Source organism: Lolium perenne, chromosome 7 (assembly GCF_019359855.2).
Source record: "Lolium perenne isolate Kyuss_39 chromosome 7, Kyuss_2.0, whole genome shotgun sequence".
Classification (NCBI taxonomy): domain Eukaryota; kingdom Viridiplantae; phylum Streptophyta; class Magnoliopsida; order Poales; family Poaceae; genus Lolium; species Lolium perenne.
The window spans coordinates 220,917,161-220,934,103 of NC_067250.2; the positions used below are offsets into that span (position 1 = coordinate 220,917,161).

Genomic DNA, 16,943 nt, shown 5'->3' on the forward strand with positions numbered 1-16,943 from the left:
TTCCGTATTCAGTTGAAGAATCTTCAGGAGACGATGTGTAGTCCACGACTTCAAGAGGCACTCACGGTGTTTATTAGACCATATAACGTGCGGTAAGTTAGTAAGTCGATGAAACGCCTGGTTGGTCTCCATATGAAGCAGCAACGAAGGCCGTCAAAGACAATCTTCAGCTTGAGGGTCAGTGTTGACTTATACCACTTAAGAAGTGAGTAGGTAAAATACACCTAATCTTGAGTCTTGAGGTATCTTCATGAGCTTCACTTGATGAAGAACAGATGAACCATGTGATGTAACTTGGGTCTGACGCTATTGTTCTCTCAGTTTGTTAGACGGTGTGTTAGAGGGTGGTTTCAAAAAGATATCCTCGAGGTTAGCGCGATTATACTCCAAGGTTAGACAAAGTTAGTATGCATGTCTTCTTGCAGAGGTGCAGTCACTCTTGAAGGTAGGGTCTTCTGTCTTCTCGGCTTAGTAGAGATGCTTCAGCTGATCTTGAAAGTAGTTGGCGTAGATAGGGGTCTGGGTCAGTTTCTCTGACGGTTGAGAATCGATGGTTAACAGGGTTAACTTATCCATTTAGCTAGCAGTAAGCATTTTATCGGCGAGGTAGATGACTGTGAAAACATCTTAGAGGGGCTTCCTACGCTGGTTTATCACACCAAGAGTATTTTTTAGACCTAAAGACCAAGACAATCAAACACACAACAAACAAATAAAAACACTCAAGACAACACACTTAGGGAACTACAAGCAATCATCAAACCAGACATGGTAACACAAGTACCCATGGATGACTAATACTGTGAGGGTAGCTCAATCAAAGCGATTGAGTTTTGTCCTATCCATCCTATAGGTTTGGGCTGGTCACATATGTTGCAGTCTTCAGCTTGTTGACATCGTCTTCAACAAGGATTCTTGAAGCAGAGAGTGGTGATGCGGCCTGGTGTTGAGTCGTCGAGGTTGAGGTAGAGGCTAAAACTGTGTAGTCTTCTTGCTCAACATCCCGGGGACGTGGGGTCTTCGAAGGGGTAGTTGTGTAGGTACTCCCAAAGTCGGCATCTTCTGGTGGCTGGCCTAAAAATTACTAGTCAAAAACTGAGGACTTGATCCCTGACGACTGCAAAAAGTGCAAGTCCACGGAGGAACAAGGTCAGATCTTTGACATACTTTGGTGACAACCAAAGACATGATATTATCATTCTTTTATGTGCACACTAAGTCGGCCTCCAATCTTCAATAGCTGTCGTTGGAGATTCATGAGTCTTCCTGAGGGATTGATGTATCTTTGAGTTCGAGTCTCCGGTCTGAGTTGGGGACATCGTCCAATATGTAGGTTTGAAGTGGATGAGACAATAGAGTAAGAATTTTCAAACACTTCTATAAAGCGGAGAGATAAGAATTTAGAAGTTTTGAAGAAACAAGAGGAGTAGAAGCTATGCTTCCGACTAACGAAAGAATTTGTTTGGTAAATAGTTTTGCCCAAGTACTTGTTTCCTAACTAACGTCCATGCTAACTAAGGTCTCCTACAGTCAGGATGGCTCTGATACCAGCTCTGTGGGGACCCCGGACTAGCTGTCCGAAATACCCTGTTATGTATACAGTTCACGTTCCCATGATCAGTGTGCCGTGAACACATAATCGAACTGATATCAAATTACATCATCCTTTACAAAACGGAATAAGAAAATTACAATAAAGTCACATGACCCATCTTTACAAGATAGCCTCGAAGGGCCTAATCTAATCATCAGAGTAGCAGAATCACTTCAGCAGCGTAGAGCCCAAGTCATCTGCCTTAACCCTACAGGCAACTGACTGGGAAGATGTTCCTAGCTCGCATAGACGTCGTCAACTCCTTCTTCATCTGTCGAAGTCCTCCAGGTCTGGCCAAGTAAATAGCCAGGGACAAAGCCGTGAGTACATTTGAATTGTACTCGCAAACCATCAAGAAGGTGATAACAATTCTAACTAAAGAAGACAAGAGAGGAAGAATAGTTTCTCTGGTGGATATAGCATGTGAAAGAGAATCAGTTTCTCTTGTGGATATAGCATCCCACATCACAGTTGAAGGGGACACTAAGAAAGTCCTATGACATCTCTATATCTTTGTTAAAGCAGAGTTCCTCTACATGAAACACTAGGAAGGGTCACCCTCTTTTGTTTCATTTTCCTCGACCATCTCCACATGGTCGGCACACCATCTTTCCCGTACCCTTCCGGTACTTCCAACACACATTTCCTTTGGAAATCATTTTCAAAACCAAAACTCGACACAGCTCTGTAACGGCCATCCCAACCGTCCATGACCGCGGACGCGGCTATTCGAATAGTTTTGACTCTGCAGAGTTTGCACACTTTCACCACAACTATCCAGATACCTATCGTGTGGGCATCATCCCCGCATAACGACATATGCCACGACGGATACCCGGACATAACCTTTCGCCCATTCGACTTAACACGAGGTCCTACCCTATGGAGTATGTACCTCCCCGGCACCGTGGCAGCTCACCTCCTCTAGAGCGTGGCTTGATGGCGTGTAACTCACACGTTCGTTGGGAACCCCAAGAGGAAGGTATGATGCGCACAGCAGCAAGTTTTCCCTCAGAAAGAAACCAAGGTTTATCGAACCAGGAGGAGCCAAGAAGCACGTTGAAGGTTGATGGCGGCGGGATGTAGTGCGGCGCAACACCAGGGATTCCGGCGCCAACGTGGAACCTGCACAACACAACCAAAGTACTTTGCCCCAACGAAACAGTGAGGTTGTCAATCTCACCGGCTTGCTGTAACAAAGGATTAACCGTATTGTGTGGAAGATGATTGTTTGCAGAAAACAGTAGAACAATATTGCAGTAGATTGTATTTCAGTAAAGAGAATTGGACCGGGGTCCACAGTTCACTAGAGGTGTCTCTCCCATAAGACGAACAGCATGTTGGGTGAACAAATTACAGTTGGGCAATTGACAAATAAAGAGAGCATGACCATGCACATACATATCATGATGAGTATAGTGAGATTTAATTGGGCATTACGACAAAGTACATAGACCGTCATCCAACTGCATCTATGCCTAAAAAGTCCACCTTCAGGTTATCATCCGAACCCCCTCCAGTATTAAGTTGCTAACAACAGACAATTGCATTAAGTATGGTGCGTAATGTAACTAGTGACTACATCCTTGAACATAGCACTAATGTTTTATCCCTAGTGGCAACAGCACATCCGTAACCTTAGTGGTTCTTGTCACTCCTCCAGATTCACGGAGACATGAACCCACTATCGAGCATAAATACTCCCTCTTGGAGTTACTAGCATCAACTTGGCCAGAGCATCTACTAATAACGGAGAGCATGCAAGATCATAAACAACACATAGCATAACTTTGATAATCAACATAACAAGTATTCTCTATTCACCGGATCCCAACAAACGCAACATATAGAATTACAGATAGATGATCTTGATCATGTTAGGCAGCTCACAAGATCCGACAATGATAGCACAATGGGGAGAAGACAACCATCTAGCTACTGCTATGGACCCATAGTCCAGGGGTAGACTACTCACACATCACACCGGAGGCGACCATGGCGGCGTAGAGTCCTCCGGGAGATGATTCCCCTCTCCGGCGAGGGTGCGGAGGCAATCTCTGGATCCCCCGAGATGGGATCGGCGGCGGCGTCTCTGGAAGGTTTTCCGTATCGTGGTTCTCGGTACTGGGGGTTTCGTCACGGAGACTTTTTATAGGCGGAAGGGCAGGTCAAGAGGCGGCACGGGGGCCCCACACCACAGGCCGGCGCGGCCAAGGGGGGGGCCGCGCCGCCCTATGGTGTGGCCCCTCCGTGGCCCCTCTTCGTCTCTCCTTCGGACTTCTGGAAGCTTCGTGAGAAAATAGGCCCCTGGGCTTTGATTTCGTCCAATTCTTAGAATATTTCCTTACTAGGATTTCTGAAACCAAAAACAGCAGAAAACAGCAACTGGCACTTCGGCACCTTGTTAATAGGTTAGTTCCAGAAAATGCACGAATATGACATAAAGTGTGCATAAAACATGTAGATAACATCAATAATGTGGCATGGAACATAAGAAATTATCGATACGTCGGAGACGTATCAGCATCCCCAAGCTTAGTTCTGCTCGTCCCGAGCAGGTAAAACGATAACACAGATAATTTCTGGAGTGACATGCCATCATAATCTTGATCATACTATTTGTAAAGCATATGTAGTGAATGCAGCGATCGAAACAATGTATATGACATGAGTAAACAAGTGAATCATATAGCAAAGACTTTTCATGAATAGCACTTCAAGACAAGCATCAATAAGTCTTGCATAAGAGTTAACTCATAAAGCAATAATTCAAAGTAGAGATATTGAAGCAACACAAAAGAAGATTAAGTTTCAGCGGTTGCTTTCAACTTGTAACATGTATATCTCATGGATATTGTCAGCATAGAGTAATATAATAAGTGCAATAAGCAAGTATGTAGGAATCAATGCACAGTTCACACAAGTGTTTGCTTCTTGAGGTGGAGAGAGATAGGTGAACTGACTCAACATTGAAAGTAAAAGAATGGTCCTCCATAGAGGAAAAGCATCGATTGCTATATTTGTGCTAGAGCTTTGATTTTGAAAACATGAAACAATTTTGTCAACGGTAGTAATAAAGCATATGCATCATGTAAATTATATCTTATAAGTTGCAAGCCTCATGCATAGCGTACTAATAGTGCCCGCACCTTGTCCTAATTAGCTTGGACTACCGGGTCATCACAATGCATTGTTTTTACCAAGTGTCACAAAGGGGTACCTCTATGCCGCTTTGTACAAAAGGTCTAAGGAGAAAGCTCGCATTGGATTTCTCGCTATTGATTATTCTTCAACTTAGACATCCATACCGGGACAACATAGACAACAGATAATGGACTCCTCTTTTATGCATAAGCATATAACAACAATTAATAATTTTCTCATTTGAGATTTGAGGATTGTTGTCCAAAACTGAAACTTCCACCATGGATCATGGCTTTAGTTAGCGGCCCAATGTTCTTCTCTAACATATGCATGCTTAACCATATGGTGGTAGATCTCTCTTACTTCAGACAAGACGGACATGCATAGCAACTCACATGAAATTCAACAATGAATAGTTGATGGCGTCCCCGATGAACATGGTTATCGCACAACAAGCAACTTAATAAGAGATAAAGTGCATAATTACATATTCAATACCACAATAGTTTTTAAGCTATTTGTCCCATGAGCTATATATTGCAAAGGTGAATGATGGAATTTTAAAGGTAGCACTCAAGCAATTTACTTTGGAATGGCGGAAAAATACCATGTAGTATAGGTAGGTATGGTGGACACAAATGGCATAGTGGTTGGCTCAAGTATTTTGGATGCATGAGAAGTATTCCCTCTCGATACAAGGTTTAGGCTAGCAAGGCTTATTTGAAACAAACACAAGGATGAACCGGTGCAGCAAAACTCACATAAAAGACATATTGAAAACATTATAAGACTCTACACCGTCTTCCTTGTTGTTCAAACTCAATACTAGAAATTATCTAGACCTTAGAGAAACCAAATATGCAAACCAAATTTTAGCATGCTCTATGTATTTCTTCATTAATGGGTGCAAAGCATATGATGCAAGAGCTTAATCATGAGCACAACAATTTCCAAGTATCACATTACCCAAGACATTTATAGCAATTACTACATGTATCATTTTCCAATTCCAACCATATAACAATTTAACGAAGAAGAAACTTCGCCATGAATACTATGAGTAGAAACCAAGGACATACTTGTCCATATGCTACAGCGGAGCGTGTCTCTCTCCCATAAAGTGAATGCTAGGATCCATTTTATTCAAACAAAACAAAAAACAAAAACAAACCGACGCTCCAAGAAAAAGCACATAAGATGTGATGGAATAAAAATATAGTTTCAGGGGAGGAACCTGATAATGTTGTCGATGAAGAAGGGGATGCCTTGGGCATCCCCAAGCTTAGACGCTTGAGTCTTCTTGATATATGCAGGGGTGAACCACCGGGTGCATCCCCAAGCTTAGAGCTTTCACTCTCCTTGATCATGTTGCATCATACTCCTCTCTTGATCCTTGAAAACTTCCTCCACACCAAACTCGAAACAACTCATTAGAGGGTTAGTGCACAATATAAATTGACATATTCAGAGGTGACACAATCATTCTTAACACTTCTGGACATTGCATAATGCTACTGGACATTAATGGATCAAAGAAATTCATCCAACATAGCGAAAGAGGCAATGCGAAATAAAAGGCAGAATCTGTCAAAACAGAACAGTTCGTATTGACGAATTTTAAAATGGCACCAGACTTGCTCAAATGAAAATTCTCAAATTGAATGAAAGTTGCGTACATATCTGAGGATCATGCACGTAAATTGGCTTAATTTTCTGAGTTACCTACAGGGAGGTGGACCCAGATTCGTGACAGCAAAGAAATCTGGAACTGTGCAGTAATCCAAATCTAGTACTTACTTTTCTATCAACGGCTTAACTTGGCACAACAAAACACAAAACTAAGATAAGGAGAGGTTGCTACAGTAGTAAACAACTTCCAAGACACAAAATAAAAACAAAGTACTGTAGTAAAATAAACACATGGGTTATCTCCCAAGAAGTTCTTTCTTTATAGCCATTAAGATGGGCTTAGCAATTTTAATGATGCACTCGCAAGAAATAGTATTTGAAGCAAAAGAGAGCATCAAGAGGCAAATTCAAAACACATTTAAGTCTAACATGCTTCCTATGCATAGGAATCTTGTAAATAAACAAGTTCATGAAGAGCAAAGTGACAAGCATAGGAAGATAAAACAAGTGTAGCTTCAAAAATTTCAGCATATAGAGAGGCATTTTAGTAACATGAAAATTTCTACAACCATATTTTCCTCTCTCATAATAACTTTCAGTAGTATCATGAGCAAACTCAACAATATAACTATCACATAAAGCATTCTTATCATGAGTCTCATGCATAAAATTATTACTCTCCACATAAGCATAATCAATTTTATTAGTTGTAGTGGGAGCAAATTCAACAAAGTGGCTATCATCATATATAGGAGGCATATTGTAATCATAAAAGAAAATTTTCTCCTCAATGCTTGGGGGACTAAAAAGATCATGCTCATCAGAGCCAGCTTCCCCAAGCTTAGAATTTTCCATAGCATTAGCAACAATGGTGTTCAAAGCATTCATAGTAATAACATTCCCATTAGCATGCATATAAAGTTCCATGGGTTTTTTAATTCTCTCTTCAAACACATCATGTCCTAATTCAAGATAAAGTTCATAAAGATCTCTCATATTTTTGTTGTTTTCCATTATGCTTAACTAGTGAAATAAAAACATGCATGATATTAAGTAAAGTAAAACAAGTAACTAATTTTTTTGTGTTTTTAATATGGAGAACAAGATAGTAAATAAAGTAAAGCTAGCAACTAATTTTTTTGTATTTTGATTTAGTGCAGCAAACAAAGTAGTAAATAAAAGTAAGCAAGACAAAAACAAAGTAAAGAGATTGAGAAGTGGAGACTCCCCTTGCAGCGTGTCTTGATCTCCCCAGCAACGGCGCCAGAAAAAGAGCTTGATGGCGTGTAACTCACACGTTCGTTGGGAACCCCAAGAGGAAGGTATGATGCGCACAGCAGCAAGTTTTCCCTCAGAAAGAAACCAAGGTTTATCGAACCAGGAGGAGCCAAGAAGCACGTTGAAGGTTGATGGCGGCGGGATGTAGTGCGGCGCAACACCAGGGATTCCGGCGCCAACGTGGAACCTGCACAACACAACCAAAGTACTTTGCCCCAACGAAACAGTGAGGTTGTCAATCTCACCGGCTTGCTGTAACAAAGGATTAACCGTATTGTGTGGAAGATGATTGTTTGCAGAAAACAGTAGAACAATATTGCAGTAGATTGTATTTCAGTAAAGAGAATTGGACCGGGGTCCACAGTTCACTAGAGGTGTCTCTCCCATAAGACGAACAGCATGTTGGGTGAACAAATTACAGTTGGGCAATTGACACATAAAGAGAGCATGACCATGCACATACATATCATGATGAGTATAGTGAGATTTAATTGGGCATTACGACAAAGTACATAGACCGTCATCCAACTGCATCTATGCCTAAAAAGTCCACCTTCAGGTTATCATCCGAACCCCCTCCAGTATTAAGTTGCTAACAACAGACAATTGCATTAAGTATGGTGCGTAATGTAACTAGTGACTACATCCTTGAACATAGCACTAATGTTTTATCCCTAGTGGCAACAGCACATCCGTAACCTTAGTGGTTCTTGTCACTCCTCCAGATTCACGGAGACATGAACCCACTATCGAGCATAAATACTCCCTCTTGGAGTTACTAGCATCAACTTGGCCAGAGCATCTACTAATAACGGAGAGCATGCAAGATCATAAACAACACATAGCATAACTTTGATAATCAACATAACAAGTATTCTCTATTCATCGGATCCCAACAAACGCAACATATAGAATTACAGATAGATGATCTTGATCATGTTAGGCAGCTCACAAGATCCGACAATGATAGCACAATGGGGAGAAGACAACCATCTAGCTACTGCTATGGACCCATAGTCCAGGGGTAGACTACTCACACATCACACCGGAGGCGACCATGGCGGCGTAGAGTCCTCCGGGAGATGATTCCCCTCTCCGGCAGGGTGCGGAGGCAATCTCCTGGATCCCCCGAGATGGGATCGGCGGCGGCGGCGTCTCTGGAAGGTTTTCCGTATCGTGGTTCTCGGTACTGGGGGTTTCGTCACGGAGACTTTTTATAGGCGGAAGGGCAGGTCAAGAGGCGGCACGGGGGCCCCACACCACAGGCCGGCGCGGCCAAGGGGGGGGCCGCGCCGCCCTATGGTGTGGCCCCTCCGTGGCCCCTCTTCGTCTCTCCTTCGGACTTCTGGAAGCTTCGTGAGAAAATAGGCCCCTGGGCTTTGATTTCGTCAACTTCCGAGTATATTTCCTTACTAGGATTTCTGACACCAACAACCGCAGAAAACAAGAATCGGCACTTCGGCACCTTGTTAATAGGTTAGTTCCAGAAAATGCACGAATATGACATAAAGTGTGCATAAAACATGTAGATAACATCAATAATGTGGCATGGAACATAAGAAATTATCGATACGTCAGAGACGTATCATGGCTCCACCGCCAAGCCAGGAGACCCATAGTGTCTTCCGGACGGGTCAGCCCCGAAGGCCTCCCGTTATACTATTGTCCCAACCATGACAACCCGGACTCGGGGGTAACCGTACCCTTGTATAGTTGTGCGGTGCCTCATGCTAAGAAGAACAAACGTCAAGTTAAGCCCCGTGCCCACGTTGGAGTAGCTATGGTTGCGCTGTTTAGTTGTTCCGGGTGAATACAAAGAACCATGTGTCGTTTTTCTCAAAAACCCAAGTCACACACACCTTCCTCTTTCCAACCATCTTTGTCAAGATCCTTTCCTTTCATAAACCATACGCTTGGGTAAGATTGCCTCACCCAAGGTTTTCATAAACATTTACAACAAGGTAAACCTTGAGGGGTTCCCAATCTAAAGTTTCATGAGTTGAACAAATACAACACTATGGCCGAGATGAGGGTCATCACGCCATTGAGGGTATGAAAAAGAGGTATTGGAGTGGATCATACTTGCTTGAGCTAAGCATGTATTATGACAACACAAGAGGAAATATACTTTCAGATTTGTGGTGCTATCTAACCCAATCAATAGATAGATAGGGATGAGAATTGACCAACACCAACACCATTAAGGGAAAACAGGCATACTCATCACAATTTGAGAATACACCAAAAACATGGTATTGATACATCTACACTAGAAGGGGGTGTAGTATGAATCTTGCCCCGAGGTGGAACATATTCAAGCTAAATATAGCAAGCAAGTTGGATAGCAATGGCCATGATACCATACACCCAACCAATTACCAAGACCTTGACAAGATAAAACTACTAGAGGTACCATGCTTGCATCCAAGCATAGATGACAACAATATGGAGATCATCACACATAGAACCAAGATACTATTGATAGCACAAGATGACATCCAAAGAGACATCATATCAGAGATCAAAAGATGGCTTGCCTTGGCTTATTTGTCCCTGGACTTCTTCAACTTCATCAATATAAGAATCCCGTCAATATAAATAAAATCCTTGTCCGAACCACTTCTTCTTCTTCTCCGGAATCGTTCGCATCTATCGTCGGAAAATATAAAAGGAACACAATCAATCACATTGCACCAATCATAACAAGCATGCAACATTCAACAATCAACAAGCAATAGCTAACCACCTTAGTACGGGCTAACATACAGAGAACTTATAGATACTACAAAGCAACTAAAAGAGAACCCATTTTATTTACCTAGTAAAGGTATGAGAGTATCATAACTTAGCAATTGCCTCTCTCGGTATCACCATGGCACAACTAAGTATCCCCTGGTAGATAACATCATAAAGAGGACAAGTGCATTAGTTGGGCATTACAAACATTCATATTATTTTTTTGAAGCATTTTTGGAAAAGCGGGAAATCATTCTCTCTATTTTGTAAAGCTTACACAACACTACACAAGAATAGGAAGTAAATGATATGCCACACCATTTGAAGACTTAAGCCAAACAATAGAACTAAGGTTAAGTTGCAGAGGTTTTGTTTTGCAAGAATAAAACATTGGTTGACCAATTTTTAAATAAAAGAGTGGGCAAAGGTTTAAAAACAAACCAAAGAGTTTTGGTTCAACAATCCATGTCACACATACACATTAGTAATAGTAAGAAATATGCATGAACAGATAATAACACTATTTTTCCTAGATGGCCAGTACTAATACAAGACTAACCCAGTTGGAATCACCCAAAAATATTAAACCTACAATTTTAGGAATTTCTTTGAATCTGACTGTACAGAAAACAAGATCTGTAAGCCATAAATTGTAGAAAAATCCTAAAAATATGAGACCACTGGCATTTGAAAGATATTTAAACATAGATGCACACACAATTGGATTTGGGTTCAAATTATTTCTGAAACTCTCACAAATAGATTGACAAGATTACTGCATGTCTATACCATTTGCTTTACCTCTGGAGTTACAGAACAGATAAATGTTTGAAACTTGTTTGAGAAGATTAAGAAAACATTCAGTAGTCCTACAGAACTGGAATCACTCAATTTGGTTCAAATATGGATTTTTGGTGATTTAAAAGCTAACAGCCATGTCTGCAGAACACACAGAACAAGTTTAATTCACCACAAATCGTACATCAATCACAAAAATATGAGGTCAGCTGCATCTGAAAGGTATTGAATAGGTGGTTCTTACCCAATTTGTTTCACTCAAAGATTCGTTCCCAAGCTCCTGGTTTAATTCGACAAATTCAGATCTGACCAGATCTTGACCTGTGAACCATTTCAGTTTCAGGAGGTCAATCGAAGTGAAACCACCGCCAAAATGAAGGTATTGAAGAGGGCTTTCACTTACAGTTGAGTTTGCTCAAAAAGGTTTCGTAAAACGGAACAAATCTAACAAACAGTGAATCTGCATGTTTACAGAACTTTATTTACCGCGGACAATCCGTAACGAATTTGAGGATGAGACCAACGCCAAGTTGTAGATCTTTTCCGTATCTATCTGCGGAACTTTGAATCACTCGATTTGGATCTGCGTGCGAGATTTGGTGGATTTTACAAGTTCGTACCAGAATCTGAAACAGCAAGATAGCAGAAATTACTGCAAGGATTTGGACGAACTTTGCTCAAGAACTTCAGATCTGAGGATAGCTCAAGCTTCTCCATGCTTGGACCAACATGCACCTGCATCAAGATTCAATCTTAGCAATGGAGGAAGAGGAAGAGGAGAGAAAACCATCTAGGGTTGGGGAGAAGAAGGAGAGGGAGGCTCTCATGGTAAGGAGGAGCTTGAGGGAGAGGGAGAGCTTCATCTTGGTGGCTTGCCATGGCCATGGCCGGCCATGGGAGCAAGGGGAGCACCATTTTCGTGGGGAAGTGGAGGAGGAGAGTGTGAGGGAGTGGAGGAAATAGTAGGGAGTGAAAAGAAATGAGGCAAAGGAGAGGAGGTGTGGCCAGCCAAGCTCCTTATAAAGAGGGAGGATGGTGGCTGCCTCCTCATTGATTGGGTGGGTTGGGAGGCTGCTCATTTATTGATTGCGGTAGTTGGGAGGCAAGTCTTGTAGAGGAAGAAAAATAGAGAGGAATGGCTGGCCGAAATTGCCATGCATAGACAATGGCCGGCTCCATCCTTGCCAAACATAAGTGAACAAACAAAGAGATGCACAACATCCATGTGTGTAGGCCAAGGCATGATGTTGAGGAGATGACGTCAATGAGTGACTTTAATGATGATAAGAATATGAGTGGATTCATATAGATAAAAAGAAGTGTGAGGTGATATGTACTCTAAGGATAATTCCCACCACTTTGGTTGTGACAAACATAAGATGAAAATAGATCCAAAGGTATAGTTGAAGAATAAAACTTTTTATTTGAATTCAAAATTGAAAAGATTGGCATTGACCACATGCAACAATGCATGAGCATGCCAAGGTAGATGGGTAATGTTGATTTGATGAAGTAAGAATGAAAAGAGAGAGGTGTTAATAAACATTGGTGCCAATGTTGAGGAATGAAGCACTTTGATCAAGTGATCAACTTGGCCAAAAGATGATGGTGGTGATGGTGGTTTAGACAATTGTAGAGCAAGGCTAAGAGAGATGGTGAGTGAAATAACCATACTCACAAGGATGAATATGGTGGCATAAGCCATCAACATGAGGTCAAGATGATGTTGGTAAACCATACAAGAGTGAGATGTGATGAATGAATGGAAGTTGTTAATTAGATCTGGAACTTTACAGAGGTGGGTCTCCACCACTATGAGAGTTGATCAAAATGTTGGATAGGGTTTATATTGAACTTTCCTTTGAAAACATTTTGAAAGAGATCCAATGATTTTTAAAACAAAATGGGTCTACTTGCATAATAATGCCAAATAGATTTTTCCCTTGTGTTATCAAAAGGTGCAAGGATGGCACATGTACCAAAACCATGCACTTAAAAGAAGGAAGAAAATCAAATGCCTTTATAGAAAGTCTTTTTGGGTTGAAGGGAATGGGATGATACAAAATACCATCCACAATCTCTCTTGTTATTTGAAGAAAACATTTAAGGAGTTTTAATAACAAGGAGTGATTTTTTTGTGGCTAAAACCAGGGAAGAAAAACAATAGGGTTTTTGAGAAAGAAAACTAATTTAGGAAGGAGTGTTCTCAAGGGTAGATGGTGGCTACAAAATGTACCCATCATACCTACTCTTGGTTTTGTGGATATTAAAATTGGATTAAATAAACACAAGAGGTAAAAGAGGAAGAAGTGATCTGGTGCTGAAACATTGGATAGGATACCAGATCAAGTGATTATAAGAGTTGCAAGTGGAGGATGTGACATGTAAGATGTGGAAGTTGTAGAGGGTGTTGTATAGAAGAGATCCATGCACTGAGGTCACTAAAAACAGTTGTGGGTGCTAAGAGATCAACTGCCAAAGTTGGAATCTTATAAGTAGGCACACTCATGTTGCCATCAGGAGGGAGGTTTGATGTAGTAAAAAGAAAAACAATTCTTCCTAAGCCACACATGTGTTTTATTTAGTGAGTTGCTTGTTTAACCACTAGAGGTGTTGTTATTAAGGGTAGCTCAAAACAAAACTCAACAAGCAAATCAAGACAAATTTATCTACCAACAATTCAAGGCAATTCATCATAACAAACAGATCAAGGCAATTCATGTTAATTAGTCTATAGAAAAATTTTTTGTTCCCCCAAATTTTTGCACTTTGGATAATTAAACAAGCTTGCAAAAAGTTGGGGTGTTACAGTTTGATCTTGATTGTTTGATAGGGGAAACTCTCCCGGTGTTGATTTCTACTTGTTATTGATGCTATTGAGTGAAACCGTTGAACCAAGGTTTATGTTCAGATTGTTATTCATCATCATATCACCTCTGATCATGTTCCATATGATGTCTTGTGAGTACTTCGTTTAGTTGTTGAGGACATGGGTGAAGTCTAAATGTTAGTAGTGAAGTATGGTTGAGTAATATTCAATGTTATGATATTTAAGTTGTGGTGTTATTCTTCTAGTGGTGTCGTGTGAACATCGACTACACGACACTTCACCTTTATGGGCCTAGGGGAATGCATCTTGTACTCGTTTGCCAATTGCGGGGTTGCCGGAGTGACAGAAACCTGAACCCCCGTTGGTATATCGATGCAGGAGGGATAGCAGGATCTCAGAGTTTAAGGCTGTGGTTAGATTTATCTTAATTACTTTCTTGTAGTTGTGGATGCTTGCAAGGGGTATAATCACAAGTATGTATTAGTCCTAGGAAGGGCGGTACATTAGCATAGGTTCACCCACACAACACTTATCAAAACAATGAAGATTAATTAGCCGTATGTAGCGAAAGCACTAGACTAAAATCCCGTGTGTCCTCGAGAACGTTTGGTCATTATAAGTAAACAAACCGGCTTGTCCTTTGTGCTAAAAAGGATTGGGCCACTCGCTGCAATTATTACTCTCGCACTTTACTTACTCGTACTTTATTCATCTGCTACATCAAAACCCCCTGAATACTTGTCTGTGAGCATTTACAGTGAATCCTTCATCGAACCTGCTTGTCAACACCTTCTGCTCCTCGTTGGGATCGACATTCTTACTTATCGAAGATACTACGATAAACCCCCTATACTTGTGGGTCATCAAGACTATTTTCTGGCGCCGTTGCCGGGGAGTGAAGCGCTATTGGTAAGTGGAATTGGTAAGGGAAATTTCTACTGTTTGTGCTGATTTTATTTCTGCCTGCTGCCATAATTCATTATGGAGAGATCTTCTCTTGAGTTTTTATTTGGAATATCTACTACTACTGCAAAGGTAGTGGATGAGGCGCCAGGTGAGGAAGAAATACCATACAAAATACCTATGAAAATTATTGAACGTGTAGTGGATAACCGTTATACAGGGGATGGAACTGTCCACCCTGGAGATCATTTACTGTTCTTACATGAATTATGCGGTTTATTCAAGTGTGCAGGTATTGCTATGGATGAAGTGAGGAAGAAATTATTCTCTATATCGCTGTCTGGTAAAGCGGCGCATTGGTATAAATTACTGGATAATGGGGATTCTCTTGAATGGAATGATATTGTGCCCCAGTTTTATTCTAAGTTCTATCCTCCAAGTGAAATTCACAAAGATCGGAACCGCATATATAATTTTTGGCCTCATGATGGAGAGAGTATTGCCCAAGCATGGGGGAGATTGAAGTCTTTAATGCTCAAATGCCCCATTCATGAGCTTCCTGGTAATGTTATTATTGATAATTTCTATGCAAGACTTTCTTTTCAAGACAAGACCTTCTTTGGATACTTCTTGTTCTGGATCATTCACGCAACAAAGAAGAGTTTAAAAGGGACCTTCTTAATCGGATCCAGGAAAATCTTTGAAGGATGGGAGAACGACAAAGATAGAGAATCAGGTATAAATTATGATTATAAATGCATTGAAGCTTTTATGGATACTGATAAATTTCGTAATATGAGTGCTACTTATGGTCTTGATTCTCAAGTTGCTGCAAATCTTTATAAAGATTTTGCCTCTCATTATGAATTGCCTAAGAAGAACTTTGATAAGTATCATGAACCGTATAAAGATAAAATTGATTCATCTATAAATAAATGTGTTGTAGTTGAAACTGTTGATCATGTTATTCCTGAAGCTTATATTGAAAAAACTCCTTTCCCTGCTAAAATGAAGGAGTACTCTGTTATAAATAGTGCGGTTCATAAAAGTGAAAAGAAACCTATAGAACCTGAAGAACAAATAAAAGTTGAACCTGCTGTTGCAATAGTTAAAGATCTTGTGACTGAAAATGTGGAGGATGGTCATATTATTTTCTGTGAAGATGCCTCTAATATTGTTTCACATCCTAATAAGTCTAAGAAAGCTAGTGTTCCTATGTTATCTGTTAGAATTGGAGATCATTGTTATTATGGTTTATGTGATATTGGTGCAAGTATTAGTGCTATTCCTTATGAGCTTTACACGGAGATTATGCACGAAATTGGTTCTTGTGAACTTGAAGATATTGATGTGGTTATTCGGCTGGCTAATAGAGAGACTATCTCTCCAATTGGTATTGTTCGAGATGTGGAAGTTCTATGCGGTAAGATTAAATATCCTGCTGACTTTTTGGTACTTGGTTCTGCTGCTAGTAAATATTGTCCTATCATTTTTGGTAGACCTTTTCTAAATACTTGTGGAGCTGTTATAGATTGCAAGAAAGAGAAAATTTTGACTAAATTTGCTGGTGAATCTTATGAGTTTAACTTCTCTAAATTTGCCAAAACTCCTTATAAAGCTGATTCGCCTAATAATGATTTTAGAGTTGAACAGTGTGCATCTATTGCTCTTGCTCCTAATAATCCTTTGTAGCAGCATTTGGAGAATAGTGAGAGTGAAGTTTTTAGGGAAGAAAGAGATGAGCTTGATGAAATTTTCCTTCGTCAACCTATTCTTAAGCATGATTTATCGGTAGAAGATCTGGGTACAACACCGCCACCAAAGGAATATCTTGTCTTTGATTTAAAACCATTGCCTGATAATCTTAAATATGCTCATATTAATGATAAAAAAAAATATCCTGCTATTATTAGTTCTAAGCTTTCAGAGTTTGAAGAAGAAAGGTTATTGGAAATATTGAAGAAACACCGAGGTGCTATTGGCTACACTCTTGATGACTTGAAGGGGATTTCTCCCTCTATTTGCCAACAT

The 16,943-nt window shown here is 40.5% G+C and overlaps 1 long non-coding RNA gene across 1 annotated transcript; it reads right to left on the reverse strand.

The window, feature by feature from the left end:
• Window positions 1–873: 873 nt before the first annotated feature.
• LOC127313602 (uncharacterized) lies at window positions 874–12,172 on the reverse strand. The gene is made up of 6 exons (XR_007859122.2): window positions 11,852–12,172; window positions 11,666–11,762; window positions 11,424–11,500; window positions 10,464–10,537; window positions 10,183–10,294; window positions 874–1,884 (listed from the first exon to the last, which is right to left on the reverse strand). It is a non-coding gene; the product is annotated as an uncharacterized lncRNA (long non-coding RNA).
• Window positions 12,173–16,943: the final 4,771 nt, after the last annotated feature.